At 38.9% G+C, this 6,215-nt stretch overlaps 1 pseudogene; it reads right to left on the bottom strand.

Moving 5' to 3' along the window:
- Positions 1–1,291, bottom strand: LOC139856088 (BTB/POZ domain-containing protein At4g30940-like; annotated as a pseudogene).
- Positions 1,292–6,215: the final 4,924 nt, after the last annotated feature.

Raw genomic sequence — 6,215 nt, 5'->3', positions numbered from 1 at the left:
TCACAAATTCACATAAGGGGGAGTATCCCAAATATCAAACACGTTTTCTTGATAGCGTAGAGCAAAAAGCCGGTCACCTCCTATTGAAAAATCACGTATCGAGCCACCGAAACTCCTTCTCAGCCTCGACGTCAAAATCCAATCCGAACCGGAATACACTGAGATACAATCGTCCATCGATGAAAACAATTGTCCATTATGTAATGCTAGCTTCGGGTAACAAGGATTGATCTCCCGCCTTTTATAATTCTTAACTTGAGAGTTCCACCTCACCGAACCATATTGACGCCTCAAGTCCATAAAGCCTAAATTCTCAAACTGATCAACCACACATACTGAACTATTCTCTTCCATACCAATCGCATCTCTGACATCGAAAGCTTGACCGGACGAAACTATTGACTTTGACCTAAAATCTAGCAAATTAATGTAACAATTATCTTTCGAGGGATAATAAAAATTGCCTGCTACTAACAAACAATTTGACCCATATAACCATTGAAGTTTATTAGCAACCCCAAGTGACTTCCCGGATGGCTTGTAAAAGAAATCGACTTGTTTACCCGTGTTTTGATCCCAAACACCAATCCCGTATTCTTCGTTACGTTTACAACTCGAGAACAATTTACCCGAATCGTTAAAGCATAACGCACCGCGGTGTAACTTTTATCCACACCTTCATGTGTCAAATTAAACTTATACTTCAATTTTCCACTTGTCGAATTAAACAACCCCATACCACCTTGACCACGCCCGACCCCTTCACATGTGCTGATCACCAGTCCAGTTGGGCCGCGTCGTTAACCGATTGGTAATCAAGGTTGATTAATGGATATTGTTCTTCAAGCATCCAATCATAAATGTGTACCATATTTCCATGCACCACACAACAGCCGCCATCAGGCGATGCGCGGATCGCTGTCCCGTTACCTACAACGCGTCCTTTGACAAATTTTGACGACTGAAGATGGTTTCCGTCAAGTGAGCCCCATGATGCTGATCGAACATGGTCCATGAGACCATAATACATGGCTTCTCGATACACCAATTTCTCCGGTATGGTTGGTGGGATGTATAACTCTCCGGTTCTTAATAAATCTAACAGGATTGAAAAATAATCCGGGTTCCGATCAATAAAGTGTTCGCCGGCGGGATTTGATAGAAGGTTCCAGTTTTCATCAAACATAGCTCTGAAATATGAATTACGGCCGGCAGTTGCCAAAGTTGTAGTGGTCGTTTCAAAGATCTTACCACCAACATTGAACTTCACCCTGTCTTTTTGACTCGCCATGGGTTAATAATTTAATATCAAGATACCTGAAAGAATTAAGGTGTACGTACGTGAGTTTCAGAATATGAAGTATCTCGTATTAGGAAAATTTTGAGAGATTGGAATGATATTCGTAAAGTATTACGCATGTTTTTAATATTAAAGGAATTATATAGGCTAACCCAACGTGTATAAAAGGTAACCTAATTTGTATCCCAAGTAATAACGTAATTATAATTGGAAACTAATAAATTAAATTAATACACATAGATATCAATTAAATTTAATTACTAAATAATCTTAACAAATTTGATTGACATTTTTGCCATTAAAAAGGCGAAAAGAAAAATCTAATCTATGATATTCTCTAACTGAATAATATTCCGTAATACATATAACAAATCCGATCCTCACAATATAATAGATGATTTAAATAGGGGAAATAAAGTTTTCTTACAAAATACACTTTTTTTGAAATAATGATACCGCAACCCGCATGCGCATTCAATCCGTATGCGGACCCTTGATAACATGCGAATGCGTATACCTTGTATGCGGTATGCGTCATGCGGTTATGTATCGAATGCCTTTGTTCCCGGTGCGGCAGTTACTTGGTCATCAAGTCAATATCTTTTCCATAATTATATCTGAGATTCGGGGGAGTAAGTTATGGACGAGATTATCATTATCTTCGATGATTCTAGAATTAGGGTTTGCCTATATATACAAACCCTTATTGTCGTTCTAAACACACAATCACATTACGTAACCATCATCTAATACACGTCTTACGTAACCAGCATCGTCTAGCATCTTATCAAGGTCAACAGGTTAGTTTCTCGTTAATTAGCACCTACGACCTTATTTGGGGCCTTCCGATCGACGATCGTTATCGAAGGTGGACTTAATCACTTGGCCACCCCGCCGACATCATCATGTCGGCCAGGGTTATTCACAGTAGCCAGACCGGAGAGCCTCGTTCTAAGATCCTTAAACCCCTCCCGTTATGCGTTGAACAGGCATATTGATCTTATGGAAAATATATGCATGATCAAGTGGTGTTTTCATTGAGAGCCGAACTAATTCAAGACATGTTTATTTGTTCTCCTTTAATGTTTTGAATTATAAGGCTTATTATTTACAAATTTTTCTGGAATTTTTTCTTTAACAGTATCATGACTTCCGGGGAATCATCGGAACGTACTCAAACAGATAACCAAAGCACGCCGTCTGGTAATCAGCAGACGCAAGCTATGGTTACGGGGGCGGGATACGCGCCATATCCTCCGCCTGTATCCGGCGAGCCTTTTCAGAGGTATAAGCCGATATATCCAGATGGGATTACACCGCCAAGGGCAAACTCGTCAATCACCACCACGCGGTTAGATTTTTTCGCAGTAGATCCAAGGGTCATCTTGGTGGGCACTAGCGGTGAATCAGTAGGCCCGCACGTGGTATGCTGCGGCCAGGTACCTATTTATAGTACCACGGTTTCAATCCCTCCGCAGACGCAGAGTGTTCAGCAGAATTCATCGTTTACACCGTTGCAACCTTGGCAACCACCGCATCCAATTTTGCAGTTTTTGACTCCTGCGGATGCGCAGGCATTACTTAATAGTTGGGGGTTCGGTGTCATTCCGGATGCCAATTCTCATTGGACGCCGATAACCGCAGAAAAGCAAAGCACTGCGCATACGGTTGGGCTTATAGCGGCATATCCTCAGGTCTCGCAGGCATCTGCGCCACAAGTTTCGGCACCTTTTCAGCTACCCGTATACTCTGCGCCGGCAGGCCTGCCTTCTTTTCCAACGCATCAGCCTTGGTTGTATCCGCAGACGCCAGGGCAGCCTTGGCAAAATATTCAGGGGCAGGCGAATCTCGCAAGCCAATTTATGCAGGCAGCGCCTCCTGACATGGTCCACCTATTTTCACAACCTGATTTTGTTCAGGATATGATGAGGCGTTTCTTCGCAGGGCTCAAAGGTGACCCTGTTAAACCACCTTTCGAGCTACCAACTACTTTTGATAAGTTTCCTCCGCATGTAACTGCATATCCGTTTCCATCAGCGCCAAAGATACCCCATACACTGGGTACTTATAATGGTTTGACTGATCCGGATGATTTCCTGCAGCGTTTCGAGGGCGCAATGCGCACCCAAGACTGGGTGGATCCGGTCGCATGTCAGATATTCCCCATGACGCTGCAGGGCATTGCTCGCGAGTGGTTTAATAAGCTCCCATCAGGTAGCATATCCGGGTTCATGGATCTGCGGACGAAGTTCTTGCTGCAATATCAGAATCAGAGGCCACGCAAACGCACTCATATCGAATGTCATGATATTGTGCAGAAATCCAAGGAATCTTTGGGTGAATTTCTTACAAGATATACTAATGAGTGTCTGCGCATACCAGATCTCAAGCCAGAGCAACAGATTTCCGGACGCATACATGGTATAAACTCAGAACGTCATCCAACACTGGTAAGGCGTCTGCGCCATACGGTCCCAATAACTTATGCTGAAGCGCTTAATGAATGCCATGACTATATGCAGAGTGGCGAAGATAATGATATTCCAACAGCTAGTTTACGCAACGAGAGGAAAGACGATGATGATCGTTCGCGTGATCAAAATCGTGGCAACAACTCTCGCGGAAGGTATCCTAGCGGTGGTCCTATCAGGAATGATAAAGGGAAATCAAGTGGCAATTATCGAAACAATAATCAGCGCGGCATCAATAATCAGAACTATGCGCTGCTTAAAAGTTTGTCTAAAACGCCAAAAGAAATTTTGGCAACCGAACCAGTGTGCACGACCTTTGCGGTTCCAACTCCGCTTACAGAATTTGGTAAGCGGGATAAAACAAAGTATTGTGAATACCATGACGATTGAAATGTCCCGTTCATATTGATTATAAACGTTCCATATTAATTGATTTCGTCGCGAGGTTTTGACCTCTATATGAGACGTTTTTCAAAGACTGCATTCATTTTTAAAACAACCATAACCTTTATTTTATCGATAAAGGTTTAAAAAGCATTACGTAGATTATCAAATAATGATAATCTAAAATATACCGTTTACACACGACTATTACATAATGGTTTACAATAAGAATATATTACATCAAAAATAAGTTTCTTGAATGCAGTTTTTACATAATATCATACAAGCATGGACTCTAAATCTTGTCCTTATTTTAGTATGCAACAGCGGAAGCTCTTAATAATCACCTGAGAATAAACATGCTTAAAACGTCAACAAAAATGTTGGTGAGTTATAGGTTTAACCTATATATTATCAAATCATAATAATAGACCACAAGATTTCATATTTCAATATACATCCCATACATAGAGATAAAATTCATTCATATGGTGAACACCTGGTAACCGACATTAACAAGATGCATATAAGAATATCCCCTATCATTCCGGGAAATCCTTCGGACATGATATAAACGAATTCGAAGTACTAAAGCATCCGGTACTTTGGATGGGGTTCGTTAGGCCCAATAGATCTATCTTTAGGATTCGCGTCAATTAGTAGATCGGTTTACTAATTCTTAGGTTACCAAGCAAAAGGGGCATATTCGGCTTCGATCATTCACCCATATAATGTAGTTTCAATTACTTGTGTCTATTTCGTAAAACATTTATAAAACTGCATGTATTCTCATCCCAAAATATTAGATTTTAAAAGTGAGACTATAACTCACTTTCACAGATTTTTACTTCGTCGGGAAGTAAGACTTGGCCACTGGTCGATTCACGAACCTATAACAAATATGTACATATATATCAAAGTATATTCAAAATATATTTACAATATTTTTAATACATTTTAAAGTTTTAAGTTTATTAAGTCAGCTGTCCTCGTTAGTAATCTACAACTAGTTGTCCACAATTAGATGTACAGAAATAAATCGATATATATTATCTTGAATCAATCCACGACCCAGTGTATACACGTCTCAGGCTAGATCACAACTCAAAGTATATATATTTTTGGAATCAACCTCAACCCTGTATAGCTAACTCCAACATTACTGCATATAGAGTGTCTATGGTTGTTCCAAATAATATATATACATGGGTCGATATGATATGTCAAAAATTTTGCATACGTGTCTATGGTATCCCAAGATTACATAATATATTAGAATACATGTATAATACAATATAAGTTAGCTAGGACATGATTTGTATAGAATTGTTACAATATTTCACGTAGCTACAACAATCAAAAAATATCCAATCTTGTTTTACCCATAACTTCTTCGTTTTAAATCCGTTTTGAGTGAATCAAATTGCTATGGTTTCATATTGAACTCTATTTTATGAATCTAAACATAAAAAGTATAGGTTTATAGTCGGAAAAATAAGTTACAAGTCGTTTTTGTAAAGGTAGTCATTTCAGTCGAAAGAACGACGTCTAGATGACCATTTTGGAAAACATACTTCCACTTTGAGTTTAACCATGATTTTTGGATATAGTTTCATGTTCATAAGAAAAATCATTTTTCCAGAAGAACAACTTTTAAATCAAAGTTTATCATAGTTTTTAATTAACTAACCCAAAACAGCCCGCAGTGTTACTACGACGGTGTATATCCGGTTTTACGGTGTTTTTCGTGTTTTTTGGTTTTAAATCATTAAGTTAGCATATAATATAGATATAGAACATGTTTTTAGTTGATTTTAAAAGTCAAGTTAGAAGGATTAACTTTTGTTTGCGAACAAGTTTAGAATTAACTAAACTATGTTCTAGTGATTACATGTTCAAACCTTCGAATAAGATAGTTTTATATGTATGAATCGAATGATGTTATGAACATCATTACTACCTCAAGTTTAGTAGGTAAACCTACTGTAAGTGACAAGAAATGATCTAGCTTCAAAGGATCTTGGATCGCTTAAAAGTTCTTGAAGTAGAATCATGACACG

The sequence above is a fragment of the Rutidosis leptorrhynchoides genome, chromosome 6 (genome assembly GCF_046630445.1).
Source record: "Rutidosis leptorrhynchoides isolate AG116_Rl617_1_P2 chromosome 6, CSIRO_AGI_Rlap_v1, whole genome shotgun sequence".
NCBI classification, from domain to species: Eukaryota; Viridiplantae; Streptophyta; class Magnoliopsida; order Asterales; family Asteraceae; genus Rutidosis; species Rutidosis leptorrhynchoides.
The sequence above is the reverse complement of the archived record's forward strand: the minus strand, read 5'-3'. Positions and strand labels throughout refer to the sequence as shown.